Source organism: Anticarsia gemmatalis, chromosome 18, assembly GCF_050436995.1.
Source record: "Anticarsia gemmatalis isolate Benzon Research Colony breed Stoneville strain chromosome 18, ilAntGemm2 primary, whole genome shotgun sequence".
Classification (NCBI taxonomy): Eukaryota; Metazoa; Arthropoda; class Insecta; order Lepidoptera; family Erebidae; genus Anticarsia; species Anticarsia gemmatalis.
This window is the reverse complement of record NC_134762.1, coordinates 3,606,465-3,630,859: the sequence shown is the minus strand read 5'-3', so window position 1 is coordinate 3,630,859 and position 24,395 is coordinate 3,606,465. Positions and strand designations below refer to the sequence as shown.

Sequence of the window (24,395 nt, the reverse complement as noted above, 5' to 3'; positions counted from 1 at the left end):
ATCGTTATACAATGACACTATCTTCGGAAGTCTAAAATCTTACACCCACTCATGTCTTTTTGCGCTACAGTTTCCCATCTCTTTTTGGACCATCCTCTGGTTCTACAACTGTGGAAGGAAAACTATAGTGCCTTGTTTCTGACATAGTGGTGGTGTCCTCTCGACATGGCCTCACCAGTCTTTATGAACATCTTCAGTAGCTCGAATCTCTAGTATTATCGACTTCCGACAACCGGCTAGCTATCGAGAAATCTTACATGAAAATCTGTTTAGCGCCTCTACCGGGCTCCGTAAGAACTATTTTGGCATAACATTTTTAAATGTCAAACTCTCAATACTCGACAGTACAGATCATACAGAATTGCGCTACAGTAAATATTCTACCAAATTCCAATAGATCACTTTGGGAGTCGTCAATATAACTTGAAACATAAATCAATGGTCCATTTCAAGTATTTTCGTAACAATCTAATCGTGGCCAACCGAATGCTGCAGTAACATGTCCCAAGTCTTAATTCTTACCAATTTGTACCTTTTAAAACATAGTACAACTAATGTTTCAGATAACAATAGACGTACAACAGTAATCTTACTAAGTGACTTCTAAGTGGGTACGGGATGCTTTTGTGTTCTTACTTTTAAGGTTCCGTACACAAAGGATAAAAACAGGACTGTTTTACTGAGAGTTTGCTGTCTGTTTAGCCGTTAGTCTGTTTTAACAGTAGGTCTGTAGAGGTCTGTCTGTCTGTCACAAGGCTGTATCTGATGAAACAATCATAGTACTGAGGCTTCGCTGTCCGTCTGTCTGTCTGTCCGTCTGTCTCTCTGTAGCTTTGTGGGTCTATATGTCTGTCTGTCTATTAACAGGCTGTATCTGATGAATCGAAGGTGAGGTAGTTAGACAGTTGCTCAAAGATGATGTATTTCTATTGCCGCTATAACAACCAATGCAATTGTTTTTTTCTTAGCCTGTTTGAGTGTCCCACTGCTGGGCGAAGGCCTTCCCCCTTCCCTTCCAATTACCGAAAATAAATATCTAATTAGCTCCCATTTAGCAAATGTTATTTGTTTATTTGCTATAAATATCGGTGCGGAACCCTTCGAGCATGAGTCCAAATTGCACTGGGTCGGTTTTTTACCATTCTTCGTGAGACCGAACACTTTCGTTTTCATCAGGTAAAAAGCGCTAGTTTTTGTGTCCCTGTGGTTTATTCCGTCGTAGATAGAGAAAGGACATGATCGTTTTGTAATTCGATAGTTTTTGTCGTTCCTCCAGGTCGAATTTCGTTGATGTTGAAATAATAAGGATCGGGATTATTAGTTGTAAATGAACGTATTATTAAATATTTGTTTTATTTTGGATATATTCATGTGTAGGATGCAGTGTCCTTGTACATGAAAAAATATACTCTACTTATCTAAGTACCTATTTTTTTCTATTTTCTAGTTTTGCCACCAGCGGATTTTGGGAGGGGGAGGACTAGACGGATAAGTCCTCCTCCCCGCCGACTCATCATTAACAGTATAACTACGACAAGCGAATTTTAAAAATACGAGCACATTTTGAGACTCAATTTAAGCCAAATATTTCATTTTTTCGATGTAATTCTATGGAGTGTATCATTTTAGAATATAGGTATTATATAATAGGTAACTCTTTTGACCTTTGGATAAAGAGAACATAATGCATTGTTTTTTTGAATCTTGACTTAATTAAAGCCGATCTTTTTCCTTCTGGTGCTGATAAAAATTCGACACAAACATACAGATAAACCAAATGCAGACGTTTATCAGATATGGGAATGTCACCTTAGAGATAAAACGAATGCATTTCCTTGATGGATTATATATGGTGTGAAAGTATTGTATAATAAGTATATCGTTTCTCTTTGCACAGTGTCATTTTTTTGTATGATGAATCAATCAGCCTAGCCTTCCTTCCAATATATATTAGCCTAGGCTTCCAGTCTCACCGAATGCAGCTGAAATACCAGTATTTTATATGAACCGACTGCTTACCGGACCTCCACAACCCAATTACCTCTCTTAACTTTTGTAATACTGGTTGTCAGACTTTCAAGCTTCTGACTATTGGTAACGACTGTCAAAGATCTTCGAAATTTACAGGCAGGACAATTTAACGTGCCTTCCGAAACACTGAGGAACTCGGAATGTACAATATGGTTACCTACCCACAAATCAACCTGAGCAAGCGTAGCTTAACCCTTGAGATCGATCCGAATCCGAATTGACTGGGTGATATTTACAATATTCTGGACCCACATTTGCTAGTCTTTTCATTGCCTTTCAGTAAAAAACAGCTCATACTGACTCAATAAGCTGTTACACTGTTGTTAAGCATCTAATCTCGTATATATATACCTATCGCTATACATAATTATATACCATGGATACTATGTGTTATGCTATACCTATGTGAAATGGTTCAATACCGCGACTAAGGCCGCGCGTGCCTTATCACGGTACCACAAGGTCGCTGCAAGTGCAACACACAAGTGCACAATTACAGTTATATTTAGACGAAATCATTACATTTTCCCCATAAATGTATTATTTTGGGTATTGTTTTCCTCGAATTTGGTATTCTGTTTAGTTTGTGTGATGTTTGTTAATGGCTGTTGAATTAATAACTTCAAAACTTCTACGTTGTTGGAATATAAGACGAGCTCTCGTGCATTTTTTAGTTTGAAAATATAGCCTTTGTCGCAGTCAAATTGATAAAAAAAGTATTGAAGTTAAATTAAGTAAAGAGACACACTTGGTACCTGCGGAATACAGACTGATATTATGCAGTAAGTTAGAGTTGTTTGTAACCAAAACTTCAAGAAAATTAAAATTGCACCTTACTGTTTTAATTTCCTTGAATATTATAGTAAAACTAATAGTGTTTATGAGATCACACAGCCATATTAAATCAACTAAATCTTAGAAAAAAAAATAAAGAAGTCTAGATGTATCGTTAGTAATATGAAGTACCTTAACATATGTTTCTTTCTTTAGTAAATAATTGGCATTAAAACATCATCTTAAATAGGTAGCGAATCATATTAATCACTTTATAGAACCACAATCATAATCGTTTAGATTGAACACATAACAATGTTCTAAATGATTCAAATTAACGCACAATGGCTTACACGAATTGTCAGACGTACGCGCAGCCTAATTTGTTTATGTCCGGCCTGTGTTGTGTCGTTTAGTAGTTAAAACAAATTAGACTAATAAAATAGTGTAATAGTAGTTTTATCAGATTTTTTTGACAGCCTCCATTGTAAAGTTAAGGTGGCCACGTCATTACCAGTGCGTTGAAAGGGCGTGAGTTCGATTCCCACATGGAACAAACATTAGTGTGATGTACACTATATGTAGTAATTTCGGGTCTATAGGTCCTAAGCGAAGTTTTTGTCAGCCTTGGTACACACATATTTGGTTCGGTATTAATCGTCCCAGCCGGGAAAACCCGAATATGTGTAGAGGAATGAACCATATCGGCACAAGCCGAACAAGTGAGTCGAGTCGGTTTTGTTGTTCGATAAATATTGCCGAAACGAACGTGCCGAACCGAATATGTTGCAATTCTTACTCTACCCTAGACCCACCTTTACAGGTAATTACTAATCATAAAGCACACACAACTTATGTAATACATAACACGTTTATCGAAGGAAAAGAGGCAATTATTAGAAAATTGCATAATATCGTACGTTCAGTGCACATTGGCCCCAATATTTGTCAACATGTTTGTCTCGAGCCGATAACCGGTCGTTAACACAGCCTTGATAATACTTCTATAAATATTACTTATGGTAAAATGTATAACCATTAATTTAATTAGTCATTACAGTACATTTTCCTTATATATTACTCGTATTTAATAGATAAGAGTAGATATAATTGGGACTAATTTTATTATTTTATGTCGACTTGGAGTTCGTAAAAGATGGATGAGAGTGTTGCGAATAAAAACTATTTGGAACTCCGGTTTTTTATTAAGAACTAGTTGACACATGCGGCTCCCCTCAGGTGTCATTAAAAAAAAATATTGTCTTGGTTTTTCTTTTAAGCTCTCTTTAAAAACCTTAAGAAATTTACAATAATTATCAGTCGAATTGCAATCGTTCTCCTGTTTTGCGCTTAGCAACACATTTGGATATTGATTTTAACTTATTAAGATCAAAGCAATAGTTGCCTAGCTACTAAATTGGAACATAATGGCATAGTAACTATCACCTAACCTGCACATAACTGGCTCTTGAAATAAAGTAAGTAATGTCTATCTTTCCTGCATACATTTTATTGAAAGAAACAAACTTATTATCAATTTTATCGAATATAAATCATCAATTACACAATAGTAGGCGTGACCGTCACTGTGGATTTACGAAATTATCGAACAAACTTCATAATAATTCTTGATCTACCACAATATTGTTATCAAATTCATGACGACATTTCATTCGCGTTCGAATATCGACCGCATTGCGCATGACAGTGAGTGCGCATGCTCCGAAATTACGCGCCGAAATTCAATATGGCCGCTGCAATTGTCAAAATATACGCTCTCCTTGTCTAACTTTCTATCACTTGTATAATTCTTTCTCTTTTTCGTATATTAATTTGTGAATTTCATTTCGTCGTGTTATATTTACGTACAGCTGTGAAGCAACGCTATTATTTTGACAATAGCCGGTCGTGTTTGGATGTGTTTACAAAATATTTTGATTGAATTCTGTGTGAATTTTTCATGTGATATTTGAAGATTTTTTAAAAAGTGAGTGAGAAATATTGTTCTTTTATTACGCTACTTTAAACATTAATTTGTTTTCGGATAAATCGGCTAGTAGTTTATGGCTTAACTCGAACTTACACTTAACCTATGATTTAGGAAAAAAAATGCTTTATCCTTAGTGATATACTAACAATAATAGCATTAAACGTTAATTTTAACTATTTATTCAGTTATAGACAGTTTTGGTTATACCCAATATGCGAAATATGGGAGATATATATTTTATGAAATGAAATGGTTTTCCGCTTAACTTTATATAGTGTAACTGTGTGACGGCCGATCCCTTCTCTATGATTCCTAGGTCGGTCAGTATTAGTAAATTTCCTAATTTCTAAAAGTTTCCTTTCCATTATCAATACGGGTATGGAAAGGGTAAAACACTCGATAGAAATATTATTATGACATAGGTATTATCATATTCTCTCGCTCTCCTCTACCTGGGACCAAAACTGAAAATATCGTAACGTGTTACCTACTATAATGCACCTCACTTTTCAATACAACTACCAAAAAATGGTTTAAATAAAATGCTGCTACCAAAGTTCGGAAGAATGTTTCTTCACCACGAAATCTCTATAAACTTTTAACAAGGTGTACTAAAGCGTAGTCCAGTGACGTCACAGTCGTCGTATACTTTCTCAAGGCGGGAGTAAAAGAGAAAAGAAAAACTAAAGGAATGCACGCACCGTTAGAATCGACCACTTGTTATAAACCAGCTTATAGTTTTATTACTGTTATACAATAAGTTACTTAGAAGGTAAAGGGATTTTTAAATGTATTTTGTAGGTAAGCAGATGAAATATAACTGCCTATTCATCGTTTTTTAAGAAAACTGTCCCATATGCAGGTACGTATTACAGCAGTCTTCATTATATTATCGCAAGACTGACATATTACGTGCATAAAAGTGGCCAACCGAGAGGGAGGTCTATACTCTACCACGGGCTGAATATAATAGATTTATTTTAAATGTCTCTTTTTTAATGGGACTTTTTGAGTAGCCCTTCGAAACTTACAAACATGTTCTGAAATGATCATTCGTTAAGCATGTTCAATTCTGCGAAAGTTTGGGTGGATAGTGGTTACCCTTTCGGATTTCGATTTTGGCACATAGTTTCTAACCTGGATTGAAATGGGTTATTTTTTAAACGACGACCTGGTAAGGGTTGCCGGAGTCCGATGGATGAGGGCGGCCCAGGACCGGTCCTATTGGCGCTCGATGGGGGAGGCCTTTGTCCAGCAGTGGACGATTCCCGGCTGAGATGATGATGATGATGATGATGATTTTTTAAACTGGTAAATCTTACCACGCGAACCTAGTCGCGGGCAGTAACAGGTATTGTGACCCATTGCGTTTGTAAAATATTAACTCACTATACCACTGCTTAATAATGAACGCAACTGGTTTTAAGCGTCAGTTCTCAAGCCTAATATTGTGTTTTATCAACAATCTTGATGAAAATACATGAGAACCTTCAACACTACCATATAGTCAGCTAAACACTCACCAAACCATCTATAGTCCGACAACTTATTAGGGAGTCTTGACATGCACGAATTATTTAGATTATAATTACATTAACACTAATGATGGCGACTGTAAATAGTTAGGTGTTTGTTAAATTTTAAAATAGGCTGTAAATAGTTATATTTATAATTAAATAATCTTGTGCCAAAATAAAGTAGCTGTGTTAAACAGGTGAACGTAAGCTTCATGAGCCTGCGGATCATCAATGATCTTCATTTAGAGTTTCGTATACCTCCAACAGCCGCGAGCCTCGCGACAAAGTTCTCTACTAACTTGTTGTACTATATCAACAACTTAGGTGCTTAAAGTTATCTTACATTATCATCATAATAAATCAAGCTTTCAAAAGCTCTATTCAGCTTATGTAAACTCAAACACGGGCCCCGGAAGAGGATGTCTTAGAAAAATGGTGTGATATCGGTCGTTCCCCTATATTTTACTTGTAAGAGTAGATAAGAGATAAATGTTGCGCACGCGACTGATCTCGGACGGCGTTTTTGTTATGTTGGATTAACGTTTTGAAATGATAAGTTTAAATGATAAGCTTGTTTGGTGAATGGGATGGGCGAGAAAGTGTCAAGTGGCTTTTTGTTTGTTTTGCTCTTGTATAAGAGAAGTTTGTAAAGGAAAAGCTATTAAGTTGTTATGCAATACTTATATTTGGACTATTTACCTACAACGCCGTAGAATTCGTAAACTGTCGCTTTAAGCTATGATGATTACCTTGTCATAAAACCCAATTTTAAAAAATAAGGTTCGAATCTAACATCTAATCGAAATAGTATTTTTTTTAAATCGTGTACTGTTAAACTGTTGATGATATTTTTCTTACCTCTTATTTTGAGATATTCAATTGAAAGTATGGATTTTGTTAGTAGGGGTCGTCTTAGGCCCAGCGCAGACAGACCGGAATAATCCTCGCGCGGTCTCGAGCATTTTCTTTAAGGCTCGCGGATGCTCGAGCATGCTCGCGACTGCTCGAGCCTGCGCGAGGAAAACTTTCTAGGTTACCATTCTTCATTAAACAGGCCAGTTTTCGTGAAAATTCGTCAATGATGGCAGACTGGGCCATGATTATAATTGCTCTTTTGACTGAAGAAGAATAAAAATGACGTTCTCTCTCTTTAAACTCAGTAACAACATTGAAATTTTTCGTACGATGCTCGCGCGTCCTCGAGTATGCGCGGGGATACCCGCGCATCCTCGAGGACGCGCGAGCATTTTTTGTCAGGTTCAAGCAATTATGCACTTTATTTAAATTAATTTAAAGTTGATTTTCAAGTGCGTTAAAAAAATCCTCTCCGCTGCGCTCCTCTTGGTCTGCGCTGACCCATAGACTATATTAATGCCTGAAAAATATAAATTCAACAATGATACCGTTACATCATAACTTTAGCATTTCCTAATCGATCTTTATCGCCAATCGAATTATACTTTATGTTTCCTCAAGCAAGGTAACAAGCAGGTAGTTTGTACTAGAATGTACATTTTCATAATGCCGAGGTTATAGTGAAGTAAGACCTAGGTTGCATTACATGCTAATGGAACTGACAACATTCCGCTATCGCCCACATCTGTGCATAATGTTTGTGTATCAATCAACTGGGTTTGTTTGTATTATTTGTTTGTCGTGTTAGATTTATGAAGAACTTTCTTTGAGTTTGGTTTTACTAGACTTTGCTGATACTAATCACACGACTTTTTGAAAAAAATCTTTTTAAGGGTAAGGGCCTCTTGGTAACGGCCCTGGTCAATCGGCTGATCTATACTTAATATTATAAAGCTGAAGAGTTTGTTTGTTTGTTTGTGTGTTTGAACGCGCTAATCTCAGGAACTACGGGTCCGATTTGAAAAATTCTTTTAGTGTTAGATAGCCCATTTATCAAGGAAGGCTTTATGCTATATAACTTCACGCTACGGCGATTAGGAGCTGAGTAGCAACGAACAATGTTACAAAAACGGGGAAAATTCTCTCTTACGTGACGCAAGCGAAGTTGCGCGGGTCAGCTAGTTTATTTATATAACCTAATTCTTTATGATAAAAAGTGACTCATACGAGCTTTTTTCTTCGTTGCTTTTCCATAGTTAGCTTTCCCCTTTAGTTATAACTCTTTCTGATAGTGCTACATCTCAATCTGATTTCTGATGATGATATAGCTCCTTTGTGGTGCCTCAATGCAAGAGTACCTTTAGTTTTTACACCGTATTATACTTATATCTTTTCTTCGTAACTTTGAAACTTCCGTGGTGCATTTTTACTATTGTCAAAGGCCTTTCGGGCGGCTTGAACAACTTTGATACCAGGTTGACCACTAACCATACGATAAGAAGAAGACTATCTAATACTATACAGGAATTAACGCGAACATCTATTTTAACTTACATTGCTTGACGTTTCGGCGCAGGTTAGCTCTCCTCAACTCTTTTCCTCGTTCGCAAGTCTGAGTGGACAAAAAATAGATTTATCGTTGAACTGTTAATACATAGCTATGTACGTCATAATCTACGGACATTGTCAAGTGTTAAGTGACATATCAATCAGCACTTAGCGTCGAGTGGTTTTTGTGAGCACTGAACCGGTGTACAACTGTATAACTATATACTAATGATGTGATGATAACACAGTAACGTCTATTGTTCTGGGAATATAAGTAGCGTTATTTTGTCAATCGTGTACAGTACGTCTCAGATGACACTTAAGTGTAGATCGGAATATTGAAAAATCCATATCCATACTTCCATACTAATATTATAAATGCGAAAGTAACTCTGTCTGTCTGTTTGTCTGTTACTCAATCACGCCTAAACTACTGAACCAATTTGCATGAAATTCGGTATGGAGATATATTGATATCCGAGAAAGGACATAGGCTACTTTTTACCCCGGGAAATGACGCATTCCCATGGGAGAATTTAGGTGGCGGACGAAGTCGCGGGTAAAAGCTATTTAGTTATAAATAAATGGATTTGTGTAATTAAGGTTATCGAGAGTTTCGTAATAGCCAGTTACTTTAAAAATCAATAGTGTGGGTGGCGTCGAGAAGACCCATGACATAGTCCATCATGCGGATTTGTAGAGATAGGTAGTCCAAAAAAAAAATTACTCATTGCATTCCCACTACTAGGTAAGGCTTTGTTCTTGGTATGAGGAAGATGACAAAATATTTCACAAATCTTTTCATCTTGCAAGCTGTCTAACGAGAATTAAGGAAATTAAGTAGTCAGTAGAGTCAGTAGAGAGTAAACATAATGGGTTACAATAAACTTAGAATAAATCTTCTATCTTCATAAAGTGTGAAGTACACTTAACTTATTCTAACATTTTGAAAATACGTATTATACGCATTCAAAAACAAATTGCACGCAAGTTATAAAGTATGCAGATAACAGCAACTTTATCGGAACAATAAAATAGCCTTATTTATCCGAAGGTCTAGCGCCGTAGGAGGTAGTCAATGAGACCTACTTACTCACCTAGTAGAGTAAGATCCCAGAGCTGCCAGACCTACGTCATTTTAGCAAAGCTGAAACTTTGAGGATTGTTAGTATAAAGGGTCTGTAAGAAGGAATGCACATCCACTACCTTAAAAGCGGGGCCGTTTCTGATGTAGCGCGGAGTGAAGGTGCGTAAAAAACGACCCAACCTACGTTATAGTAGCAAAGTTGGTTTTCAGATATGTTATTAATGATATTATGTAGAATTAAAATTGACTATTGCCAGACCGTTTCCCGGGGCCATTACTTCTGCCAGACGCCTTAAATGTTATAAAAAAATGAGGTCAACTACGTCATAGTAGCAAGCCTAAATTTTATATATGTTATTAAAGGTACAATTTTAAGACCCCCTGTATGCGGACAGACCATTCCGCAGGGCCCTTCGTCCCCTAGACGCCATTAAACTTTCCCTATGAGTGCGAGAGTAAGAGCATTATTCATACGCATAAATGAAAAACAATTGAATTAAAAAAATAAAAATTGAAAAATTATTGAATACTAACTGACCCGCGCATCTTTGCTTGCGTCACTTAAGAGAGATAGGTCAAAATGTTACATAAACGGGTTATGTAACATTTTTCACTGGTACTCTGCTCCTATTGGTCGTAGCGTGATGATATATAGCTTATAGCTTTTCTCAATAAATAGGCTATCCAACAGTAAAATATTTTTTTATTCGCACCAGTAGTTCCTGAGATTAGCGCGTTCACACAAACGAACAAACTTCTCAGCTTTATAAAATTAGTATAGATTAAAAGTACTTGGAATGTTTAGGAAGATAAGTAACATTATTTTGGGAATTATTTTAAAAATAGATATGGTTTACACTATTCACAAAAATTATAAAAAAAAATTGTAGTCATTCATCATCATCATCATTATCTGAGCTCTTACTTCCCTCATCAAATTGAATATTTAAATCATCTCCACCATCGTCTTCATTGTTACTTGAATTCTCTGTAAAAAAAATGTAGGTAATGATGTTGAAAACAGTTACAAGTAGGTATATTGAAATAATTTATAGTTAAAATAAAATACCTAATTCGTTTTCAAGTGATTCGCTTACGAAACTTGGCAATTGGTCACCATCAAACCACTTAAAATGATAATGGTTATCCTTTAGAACCCACCCATTATTTGCTGGGCTTAATTAATCCGGGAACATTATATAACTCGCAGATAAATTTTTGAATTACATCAAATATATTTTGTTCTTTCGCTTTATCAATAGATAATTCAACTTCTCCGAATTGAACAAAAGCTTCTTGATATTCTGGCGATTTCTTTAAAATTTTAAATGGTCTGAGCTGAATTGATGTAGATGCTGCACGGCTACAACTTTTCATTAACACGTATACAGTCGGCGATTTGAATGAGAAATTCCACCGGCAAAATGTTAAAAAATTCGACGCAAGTAATTTACCTCCTTGAAATCTGAATTGCTTCAACAATTTCGACGAGCAAATTATATTGCGGGTGTCTGGAGTAATGCTCATATAAAGCGTCCTAGCATTTTAAGCCCAGCAAATAATGGGTGGGTTCTAAAGGATAACCATTATCATTTTAAGTGGTTTGATGGTGACCAATTGCCAAGTTTCGTAAGCGAATCACTTGAAAACGAATTAGGTATTTTATTTTAACTATAAATTATTTCAATATACCTACTTGTAACTGTTTTCAACATCATTACCTACATTTTTTTTACAGAGAATTCAAGTAACAATGAAGACGATGGTGGAGATGATTTAAATATTCAATTTGATGAGGGAAGTAAGAGCTCAGATAATGATGATGATGATGAATGACTACAATTTTTTTTTATAATTTTTGTGAATAGTGTAAACCATATCTATTTTTAAAATAATTCCCAAAATAATGTTACTTATCTTCCTAAACATTCCAAGTACTTTTAATCTATACTAATTTTATAAAGCTGAGAAGTTTGTTCGTTTGTGTGAACGCGCTAATCTCAGGAACTACTGGTGCGAATAAAAAAATATTTTACTGTTGGATAGCCTATTTATTGAGAAAAGCTATAAGCTATATATCATCACGCTACGACCAATAGGAGCAGAGTACCAGTGAAAAATGTTACATAACCCGTTTATGTAACATTTTGACCTATCTCTCTTAAGTGACGCAAGCAAAGATGCGCGGGTCAGTTAGTATTCAATAATTTTTCAATTTTTATTTTTTTAATTCAATTGTTTTTCATTTATGCGTATGAATAATGCTCTTACTCTCGCACTCATAGGGAAAGTTTAATGGCGTCTAGGGGACGAAGGGCCCTGCGAAATGGTCTGTCCGCATACAGGGGGTCTTAAAATTGTACCTTTAATAACATATATAAAATTTAGGCTTGCTACTATGACGTAGTTGACCTCATTTTTTTATAACATTTAAGGCGTCTGGCAGAAGTAATGGCCCCGGGAAACGGTCTGGCAATAGTCAATTTTAATTCTACATAATATCATTAATAACATATCTGAAAACCAACTTTGCTACTATAACGTAGGTTGGGTCGTTTTTTACGCACCTTCACTCCGCGCTACCTCAGAAACGGCCCCGCTTTCAAGGTAGTGGATGTGCATACCTCTTAACAGACCCTTTATACTAACAATCCTCAAAGTTTCAGCTTTGCTAAAATGACGTAGGTCTGGCAGCTCTGGGATCTTGGTCCATAGGCAACCTAGAATAACCTAGATCGTATTACCTCGGTTAACCAACGCGTATTGATAAATAATAAGTCTAGATTTCTATTCCTTATTTGTATCTAGATTTGCATTATTATTGCTTGTTGATTTGAAATATATTTGTCCGTTCGATGTAAATGTATTTGTAAGTGAATGTAAATTCCAGCTTGTGTCCTGTATACCAAAGTTTATTTAAACAAGAATAAAGAGAAAACAATATTTGTGTGCAAGTACATCTAGTTAACCTCTGAAGATACTAAACATTTAAAAATATACAGGGTGTGGCGTAAATAATGGATAATCCTTTACCAGCGGATGGGCGACAACCCAACTGATCTAAATATCAAAATTTACCTTTGGCACAAGTATCATAGTTTTTGAGATTTTGGCCATTTTGTGTGTTTTTTAAAAAAGCGATTTACGCTCGTTCTTTTTGATGCTGTGATCACAATTTAAGGCTTTTTTTAAATCCGTTTTTTGCAAATAAATCCTGAATAGATGTGCTATTGAATCTACAATCTTGTTTTGTTATTATTACTTGTTTTTTATTTAAATTATGCATTCAAAGTTGAATTTTATAATGTTTCACAAAATTTGTGCAACTTTGAGCACTTGTGGTGAAAAAAAAAATGTATGGTGGCTTTACTGCCCACGCCATAAATAATTTCTAAATTTTATTAGAATTCTAAATTGGTACAACATGCAGCATTAATACCGATTATTGTCAAAATATTACAACGAACTTAAATTATTAACACTTTTACCGGTCGACTAATTTTATTTTATCAGCGCGTTTAAGCTAAGTTTGCTTTCAAATATTCATGTTTATAGGGTTATTACACAATTAAAGATTATTTAGATGATAAAAAAGCTTGGAACTGTGCTGCTTCTACCAAGTCTATTTCAAAATAATGTATTACAATTTGATGAAAAATGATTTTTTTGTCAACAGAGTAGTTTTCTTTAGATTTCTAATTATCTTTATTATTTGAACAGTATTTATGTTTTATATTTCTTTTTTTTTTCAACACTGCACACAAGTGCTCAAAGTTGAACAAAAGTGTTGAAAAATTATAAAATTTAACTTTGAATGCATAGTTTAAATAAAAGATAAGTAGTAATAACAAAACAAGATATTAGGTTCAATAGCACATTCATTTAGGATTTAAATGCAAAAAATTTTGGCCATTATGTGTGTTTAAGAAAGCAATTTACGCTCGTACTTTTTGGTGCTGTGATCACAAATTAAGACTTTTTTTAAATCCGTGTTTTGCAATTAAATCCTGAATAGATGTGCTATTGAATCTAGAACGCGCTTAGCGTGAAAAAAATAAATTAGTCGACCGGCAAAAGTGTTAATAATTTAAGTTTTTTGTATTATTTTGACAATAATCGGTATTAATGCTGCATGTTATACCAATTTAGAATTCTAATAAAATTTAGAAATTATTTATGGCGTGGGCAGTAAAGCCACCATACATTTTTTTTTCACCACAAGTGCTCAAAGTTGCACAAATTTTGTGAAAGATTATAAAATTCAACTTTGAATGCATAATTTAAATAAAAAACAAGTAATAATAACAAAACAAGATTGTAGATTCAATAGCACATCTATTCAGAATTTATTTGCAAAAAACGGATTTAAAAAAAGCCTTAAATTGTGATCACAGCATTAAAAAGAACGAGCTTAAATCGCTTTTTTAAAAAACTCACAAAATGGCCAAAATCTCAAAAACTATGATACTTCTGCCAGAGGTAAATTTTGATATTTAGATCAGTTGGGTTGTCGCCCATCCGCTGGTAAAGGATTATCCATTATTTACGCCACACCCTGTATATTCTCAATATTTAATACGTATAATTTTTTACTGTTTTTGGAGCTACATCTATGTCAGCTGCGGTCAATCCTGCAGACTACCCCTTTATAAATGAACTAGAAGCCGCCCGCGACTTCCTCCGCGTGGAAACCCTCCTCGTGTAAATCCCGATCCCTCGGGAACTCCGGGATAAAAAGCCTATGTGTTATTCTGGGCCTTCAGCTACCTATATACCAAATTTCATTGTAAGTGGTTCAGTAGAATTTGCGTGAAAGAGTAACAAACAAGGTTACATGAAAAAAAATTAGCCATAGACGAAACCTCCTTACACACTAGCGGCCAGCCGCTCCCGCGGTTATTGGATAGTGAGTAAGGTTCTAAACCCTTTTTTTTTTTTTTTTTTTTACTTGGTTAATGCATGAAATTGCATCCCCAACGCCCGGGGGAGCGCTGGGGTATGTAGGGCTCTCCGAACCAGAAGGGCAAGGCCTACCCACTAAACCACCAAGGTGTTGCCTCCTCGCCGCTTAGTGCCGAGGCCACGGGAACGCCTTTAGGCACACATCCGCGGCCCCGACGCGGCCGTCCACAATGTGGACTCCTCCACAGTGTGGGACGACACCCCAACACACAGGTGCCGTCCCCCCACATGCCCCCTAGTGCAGTGGCCAGAAAACTCCCCCGAGTTCGCCAGCCAGGGGGCCTTCGGAAGCCGGGACAGGCCACGCGCAGATGCGCAGCATGTCCCGACCGCCGGCGGCGGAAAGGTGTGTAGGCCGCCGCCACCTCCTCGTCGACCAACGAGCCCGAGAGTGGTAGTCTGCCCACTCCCAGGCCCTGCGGTCCCACCACCAGCCGCCATGGGTTAAGAGCCGGGTCCGACCGCCCGACCCCCGACTCCCCACGGCAGCCCCACCATTGCCGCATCACGCGGTGCGGCCCCGCCCAGTCGCGGAGGACAGGGTGCCCAGCAACGACACACTAGAACACCTCTTCCTCCGCGACTAGCCCCTCCAAAACCAGCCGGACCTACGTCGCCTCGGCCCAGCCGGCCGGCCGCTTTGGTCCCCCGGGTTAGTGCGGTACCGCCCAGACAGGGAAGCGGCCTCTCCAATGGGTCTCTCTTCGCTTCACCGCGGCCGAAGTGCGCCCTCACCTCAAGGCTCGCGGCTACTAAGCCCCCCCCACCACAGCAAGGTGGAGACCCGTCGGGGGAGAAGGTTCTAAACCCTGCCTATATCACTATAAAACCGGTAACTGAGAAACATTATCGTTCTTCGTACTAATCGGATATTCAAAATAATACACTCTACGTGAGTTATTAACCAGTAGATCTTTCCCACGATATCACCAGAGATTACTAATAAACCTGTTATAATGTGTATACAAAGTTTTATACTGGAGCGTATTTAACATAATTACCGTGATTAGGTTTAATAAGATGGCTTGACGAGACTATAGACGTGTAGATGTTATGTTGAACCAATATGTTTACAAACTAAGGATAGACTGTTAGGAAATGGTTCGGTTAGCTAAGTAAGATAAGTATATGAACATAAATTATATTTTCAGGAATACCAAATAAGAGTTTTTTTTTTCATTTACTGACTAGGTAACTGCAGCAACTTCTATGTATTAGTTTCCAATTAAGGATAAAGTGATACACCTTGTTAATACAGAGACCTTAAACACACATTCTAATTTAAACTACAAATCGAATAAATAAGTGATTCATTCTGTCTAGCGAAGCATCTCCAAAAAGCTGATACAATATCCCATACATGAAATATAGGAAAAAAGGTCGTGTATAGAAGAAGGCATTGCTATATTTAATCGCTATGTGCTTGAATCTTATGAATCTTTAAAGATATTCCTTTTAACCTATTAAAAGAAAGAAAATAGTGAATAAAAGTACAGTTGTACCATATTTTCTTGCACTATAACTATACAAAGGACAGTGTGAACGAACGTTGAAAGTTGCCGTGATTATTGGTATAATAACGCCGGCATCTAGACCGTGACACCTCAATAATAGGGCAGGAAGCAACGTTCACTTTCTAGCCAGCACTCTCGGTTTTATTCACATTTCTATAATACGGGATCATAAACGTGTTTGTGAGGATTTTTGCATATCGTAGAGACGGGATAACCGATCAGCGTATTGCGTATCACAGTTGACAAACAGTGTACGTCAATTTGATGGTCACTACTCAATACTTTGCTGCTTTGGATTTAATCTATAATAATATTAGAGGTTGTTTGTTTGTTTGAACACGCAAATCTCAGTCGACATCATTGTTTACTTTAAAAGCGTAACATTGGACAAGACATTCATAAATTCACCCCATATCTTAACCCTGTATTCTCGAGAATTATATACCGGATCAATGAAATAACTCTGGACAATTGACCAGTGCCCAATGTCCGCAAATACCGTTATTATTGCATATCGTATTTCGCACCCCACGCATATTCACTCCATAACTCTTAACCTACTTAAATACGAAATAACACGTAAAGTAATTTGAATAAATGCATGCTGTCTTCCTGTAATAGACTTCCGCGTGTGCCTTTTGCATAGGGTTGCCATCTCTAAAATTTGGAAAACCGGACAAGACGCGTGAAAACCCCGGCTTTTAGAGTCCGAAAGCCGGACATGTCAACAAGAACAGCAACCGCGACGGGAGGAGTGGGGGAACGATGAATCGGTTGATCGTGGTCTGCGAGCATAGTGCGTGTCTCGCGGGCGGTCCAAGTTTTTTTTATTTATTAATTTTTAAACCCGGTCTACAACTAATCTAGGACAAATCCGGGGAAACCCGGACGGATGGCAACCCAACTTTTGCATAATAATTCATTTAGCGACTGAAATCTCATACATACTGATGTTATTGTTTAGTGAAAGTGGCGTTAAACGATTATGTTAATATGCGAACTGGATACTAAAGTTAATGTCCAAAGTACTAATGTAAAATGTAAGAAAGAGACAGACACTTAAACAAATTACACGTCTTCTATGTATTTTCTAAGATTAGGCAATTTAGGCATATAATATTCGTCTACCGGCAGCGGTCCTTTAAAAGATGATGTAAATTGAAGAATTTTGTAGCACGCAGCGTTCTTTGGGATCTGTCTATTCCTAGAAAAGTATGATTTATGTTTGTAAAATAGTTCTTTGTAGTATTTGTCAAAATAATGTCACTTGGAAATTGACTTAACGACTGTAAACGGCTCGGGACAAACCGGGACCAAAACGTTACTGGGATATTTTAATGCAACTCGTTTTATTTTGCTCTTTGCAGCATTAATTCGCATCTAGTTTGAATTTTCTCTAGCCTGGATAGGGGATTCTCCAGCTCAAATGTGTCCAACCCGTGACCCATCTATGGCCTTACTGCACCAAAGGTCGCTTACTATACTGATTGTTTATTAACCAATAAATACAACTGCTAAGGAACGTTTAGCCACTTAATCACTCAACAAATTATCAGCATTCCTCCACTCAAGTGGCTGTTTATATAAACAATTTTAATATTCAAAGAAGCACTTAATACTAGCATTCATCGCGTCTCGACATTATAGGATAAACATTACAAATACATATGTCTACACCAAAGCAGATTCCGCTAATCGTAGACAGTACCGCGTGCTATTTTGTTTTAACTTAAGCTGTGACTATCCCACTGCTGGGCAAGGGTTTCCTCCCAAACGAGAGAGGGGTTAAAATATCTAACCTCGCTGGCCAAGTGCGGATAGGAGACATAGCATGCTATCAAGGAACTTTTGTGCATGCAATTTTCCATCCCAATGCTTTCCGTCACCGTAAGAGATAAAGTGTCAATTATCTATACTTCTATACTAATATTATAAAGCTGAAGAGCTTGTTTGATTGTTTGTTTGTTTGAACGCGCTAATCTCAGGAACTACTGGTCCGATCAGAAAAAAAAAATCCCGCAGTGTTAGATAGTCCATTTATCGAGGAAGGCTATAGGCTATAATCATCACGCTACGACCGATAGGGGCAGAGTACCAGTAAAAAATGTTACAAAAACGGGGATAATTTTGACTCATTCTCTCTTATGTGTGACGCAAGCGAAGTTGCGCGGGTCAGCTAGTTACTAATACAATCATATTAGTGTATTGCCTCCGATTCGAATCAGTCATCTCTGCTTTTGCATCATAGTAACAACTATTTCGCTCAAGTCACGAAACTTTCTGTCCGTAAAGTCCCGCTATCGACAGCGATAGCAGAAACCTACGCATCTGATAAAAGCCTTATTAATAACTTGGACAAATTAAGACATACTCTAAAACCTCGTTAATCACTGTGTCTACAAATGAAAAAAGAAAATAGCTTTTGAGTTTATTAACAATGAGACAAGCGTGGGTACTTTCTTTTATAATATTTAGTCGGAAGTCATAATATAAAAGAAATGTTGATAAAACATCTGTGTTGATAGATTCCATGATCGCTGTTATGACATGGGAATTATGATAATCTAGCGTATTGTAGAGATAGTCGTAGTTTTGTTTGTTTACGATACTATTCCGATTATATCTTTGTTGTTCAATTGATATTATAAGTTGTTGATACGTGTGAAGCAATTATGTATTTAAGAAGTGTATTTTTCTTTTAAAGACAACTTGTAAGAATCGCTCATGCGTCGCGGAGGCTTTTACAAACATACAAAATATCACACAAAAAACAATCAGACCCGAAACTATTGTAAATAAGTTGTGTATGCAATTCTAGTTACACAAAACGATACTAAATACCAATTAATTGTTTTCAACAAATAACGAAATACAAGGATAACATCATAATAATATATTTAATTAACATTATCATATCAGAGTTTAAATGAACGTTTAAAATCGTCAGTTTCCTCATGTAGGTCATGTTGAGGAGTTTTGATGCGGTTCACTCGACTGATAAGAGCTGGCCGTGGACTTGAACCAAATCGTCTGGACGGCTGGCGACAGTAATGGCAATATACATTTACACGAAATGTATGGAATTATGATATACGTTTATTATAAATGCGTAATATTAATATTATTGGTATTATATATGTGAATGTTTGTGAGGATGGATATAAGTTTGTAAAATTTTCACGACAAAACTAAGTGTAAAATTTGTTACACATATAGTTTAAAACCTAGGTTAAAACATAGGATACTTTTTATCACGGAAAATCTTTTTACGCGGACCAAGTCGCGGGCAAAATCTTGGTTTGATTCTCAAGTGCTATTAACATACTTCTAGATAGTAGCTTGAATAGCGGTAAAAAAGGCGATGTTTTTAAAAAATAAGCATAGTTTCGAGGGATGCGAATAATTAAAAAAAACTTACAAACGATGATTGCTTTCAATCTATGGTTCAAATTGTAACTAAATATAGAAATAAATAAGGGTGGCATGGAGCACTTCAAAATGTTCTGTTTCTAAAGGGATGAAGAACATCTGCATTTTAAATTTAAACTAGCTACCCTCCTGAAACTGTTTGTCAAATAAGAAAAGAAAGTAGCGTTGGTCGACATTCGCAGGGTCTTAACTTTTTTTGACATTTCTGATTTACGTGTGTATTAGAAAAATTTAACAATTGTTCCAACGGCGAAAGAAAACTTCGTGATCATCCTTGTATGCCTGACAGTTCTTAAGAACAGTTCTCGAAGGTATGCTAAGTCCCCAACCCGCAGTTGGCCAACGTGATGGACTCAAAGTCTAACCTCTCCCTCGTACTGAGAGGAGACCCTTGCCCGGCAGTGGGACATTAATTGGTGAAATAGATTATTTTATTCACTATAAACAAAGTCTTGCACAGTTGGCTGGTATCAATGTAACTGGCCGCCGTAGCCGAAATCGGTCAGGACGACATTTGATTCATAGCATCTTTAGCAACAAACCTTTGGATACTAACGGTACAATCCTAACTATAATTATCTCGGACGTGCACTATCAACAGAGGTGCACACGATGCAGTTAGGGGTAGTTCAAACAAACGAACCACCCCAACACACCCTCGCCCTATGTTGTAAAAATAGAAGCAGGAAACTGCATCCCTTGCGATCATTTGAGAGTTGGATTTACATTGCTGGTTTGGCTAACAAAGATTTTATTTTTTTATTGTGTATGAAGGAACTAATGGTATCGTTTTTAGTAACCCAGGCATGCTTAAATATGGTGTTAAAATAATACGATTGAATCAGTTTTAATTAGAATATCTAATGACCAAAAATCCTTAACAAACGTTCCATACATCATTTAGTTATTATCATTTCAAACGAAACCACTAATTTTACAAGTATTTTCAGAAGGCAATTACTTATACGACGGTGTACTTACTAATGTTTACAGCTCATGGACTTCAATTTGATTTCCAAAACATACCCGGCAATGTAACGCACAATAATAATAATCTAAGCCCGTGTAATCCAGTAACAGATGTGTGTAACAGAGGGGTGAAAGAAAGACAATATCGATCTTTCAACTTTGCGCGTGCGCATGTATTGATTTTAACACGGTTCGGTGTGGGGTTACTGCCCTCGGGGGACTTCATGCTGTGATTAATAATATTCAGCTTTATTTATTAATAATAATACGGAATTTAGTTTGTTTTATCGATTTTTGGTGTGAAACACCTGGCTTTGTTTGGACGATGTTAGATTCGATCTTTGTTTTAACATAACATTTAAATATAGCTTTTTTCTACGATGTTATTAATCTATTTAAGATCTACGAGAGCCTTTTACTAAGATAACTTGACTACCGTCTTCCCAGAGTTCTTAAGATAATATAATCACTAAGTAAAACGCCGCTTAAGTCAATTTTATGCAATTTTCTAAAACTAATGTTATGTTTGAAACCTGCTTTGCAGTTTACTAACCCGTTTTACAGCTACGTTGTTAAGTTAACTAATTATGTAATCTATGTATGTAATAACTCTATTATTATGTACAGGTTTGAAATATAGAAAAAAGGATTTTGCTTTGGAAATAGACTTCATCTTATGCTATATTGTGCTTACCTATGTTCTACTTATTAATTACTATTAATTCTCTAATGCCCGGTTTCTGAGGCACATTTAGCGGTAGTTTATCTGTTCAAACTGTCATGTTTGTTTGAGCTTAAACGCTATTGAATAGAAAAACTACCACTAAATGTATGTACCTCAGAAACCACGGGTAAATCCGTCGCTTTTTATATGATGTCTGCCAGAAAACAGAGTGCCAAATCCGTACATTGACAAGTTGAAGAGACGAACTTGAGAAAATTGGTCGGCCTAACGCATTAACCCGTCTCTCATTTTGGGAGGAGACATTCGGTGTCCAGCAGCCAGTATCGATTTACGTGACAAGGTGGTAATTATTATATCAATAAAATCATTTTAAGCCTTTATATACTCACTTACATAATATCACGCCTTTTCCCATATAGGCAGAGACTAGAAAACGCCACTTGATACGATCCTTACAAACTTCCTTTGCACCATTCACATCCACACATCTTGTCATACAGGACGGACCGGTTACAAGTACTAGGCACCCGACTTTTTCCTAGACATCACCGATATGATCTATTTAACTCTTCTCACTCCTCTTATTTAAATATTTATAACTCAAAGGTGACTGACTGACATAGTGATCTATCAACGCACAGCCCAAACCACTAGACGGATCGGGCTGAAATTTGTTAGGATTAATTCTACCCCCAGGGAGTAAAATAGGGGATGAAAGTTTGAATGAAAATTCTGTTCTAAGTCACAAACCACATGGGCGAAGTCTTGAGTAAAAGCTAGTTAGAAATATATAGTAGTTTTTCATTAAAATAGTATGAAAAATTGCATTAAACTGTCTAAAACCTTGAACTCATGCGCAGTCAGGCAATTATTGCACTTAAACACGCGTTTATCTGACGGTCTGATTGCGGCCTGTGACGTCACGGTCTATGCCTTCATAATGACGTGAAAGATATGTAAAGTGACATTAGCGCGTGGTCATAGACCTTTGTCACTCATTATGTCGTTTTATTACGCGTTTCGCGATCATTTGTAAGAGTTATTATAGAAGAAAGGGGCTTGATGACTTTATAACGGTGTGATGATCAAAGTGCGTTGGATTTGGGAGTCTGCGTACAGTGTTATTTTAATCCAACAATTTAGTAGAGAGTCTTGGCATGCAATGTACTGTAATTGTGTAGTGTAATGTACGTAGCATCAAGCTTTTGGCCTTACTTAGAAACGCGTGTAGAATACTAGTATTGTCTAACTCATAATTTTAGACTGCCTCCGTGGCGCAGCGGTGAACGTCTCCACGCCGCTACCATGGCGTCGGGATAGGTTCGATTACCACAAGGAACAATTAATTGTGCGATCCACAACTATGTAGTTGTTTCGGGTCTGGTTGTAGTTTGTGTCCGTTGTTTGTAAAAGTCCCCGCGACACAAGAACAAATGTTAGTGCGGGAGGTACTTTAATCAAAAAAATAATAAAAAAGTAATTAAGTACATATTTCGTTGGTTCAAATCTCTCTTAGACACGGTCAGTCCATCAAACCATCTTATTGACAGCCCCAAGGTTCTTGTACGTTAAAAGACCTAAAGGAATTTACAGAAAAAAAACGTAATAATGTAACAAACAAAACAAAATGTAACATATATTATACTATCGAGGCGATGCGTGCAAATCCTTTCATTTTTACTGCACAAGTGCGTCCGCTGTGATTGCGATCCACACATGATGTTACTCAACGCACTACGATAGCGCAAGTGCAATTTGACTTACAGGGTTGATACATTTAACGTAAATTATTCTTAACTACCCGCTCCGGCTTCGATCGGTTTAAACAGTTCTTTTACAAAAAACACTAACAACTCTTATTGGATAAAGCTTTATCTTGAATCACACTATCTATTAAAAAAAAACCGCATCAATCTGCCTTGCGTAGTTTTAAAGATCTAAGCATATACAGACATAGATGTACAGATGCGGGAAGCGGTATATCATAACTATGACCATTGTAAGAATTTGATGAGATCGATTGTATTAATTCCTATGTAATATCAGTTATTAATCATAGTCTATTTCAAGTCATTCTTTACCTGAATAAATTACTTTTCAGCAACTCACTTATTGCTACATACTTAGTTGTTCCTATGATAGATAGCGGTACGCTCATGAATATAAGAATAAGTACGAAAAACAATACAAATAATATTTTTAACAAACACATTACTGTGTTTGTAAATCGATGTGTAAAAGAAAATATTTTCAGCACCCTTGCATAGCAGACGCACTCAAGAAAATTCACACGAATTCAATCAAGTCTTCAGCAATCTTAGATAACACGTACAAAATTGCAAACGACTCACATCCCAGCCCTATGTTAACGGAAATTACAGCACAATCTGACCAGATATAATGCATCTCACACGCATTCCTTTGCGGGCGGCGACAAAGCAATCACTTGGCCACCGGCGCGTGCGCACGATACAATTTGAGGTGACAATTACGATCGTTATGGGCAATATAGGCAATAGTTCGTAGGAAGAAAACTGAGACCAATTGATCAGTGAAAGTTTAACATGCTATGGAATGAAAATGTCTGCTTCTTTTTTCTTTAACAATAATGATGATGTATCTAAAATGAGAAGATAAGAAGTTCAGAAGTAAGGTGGAAGAAACTTGTATTCGTAAAAGGTTAATCGATATTTTCAAAAATAATAGTAAAAAAAAAATACTGTAGACATTATATTAGGCAGCACGATGTATATTGTGGGAGTAGCCGATTTGACTGGTAGTCGACTACCCTATTGGAAATGGCTTTTACCCTCTCTGATTAAGTAATAGTAATTGGCAATCTGAAAAATGTTTAAAGCTAAAAAAAGTGTTTCACACCATTTTACCCTACAATGCCACGTTTCAGCGCTGTAATATTCTGTCAGACAATAATTATTCTAAGGGTATATGCGTGTTAATTCCTGTATTTATATAGTATAGTAAAAATGCAATGCGAAAGAATAAAAGTTACTTTCGCATCTCTTTAAAACTAGGT

The 24,395-nt window shown here is 36.7% G+C and overlaps 1 protein-coding gene across 3 annotated transcripts in view; it reads left to right on the top strand.

Annotated features, from left to right (window-relative positions):
* The window catches only part of LOC142980652 (uncharacterized), a 56,714-nt gene that overhangs the window by 4,379 nt on the left and 27,940 nt on the right, over window positions 1-24,395 (top strand). Inside the window, exon 1 of one of the 3 annotated variants that reach the window (XM_076126159.1) lies at window positions 4,632-4,792. The exons of the other annotated variants lie outside the window; for them this stretch is intronic. The gene's annotated coding sequence lies outside the window, so the exon portion shown is untranslated. Of the gene's footprint in view, window positions 1-4,631; window positions 4,793-24,395 lie in introns of those variants that run through there. 3 annotated transcript variants of the gene reach the window in all.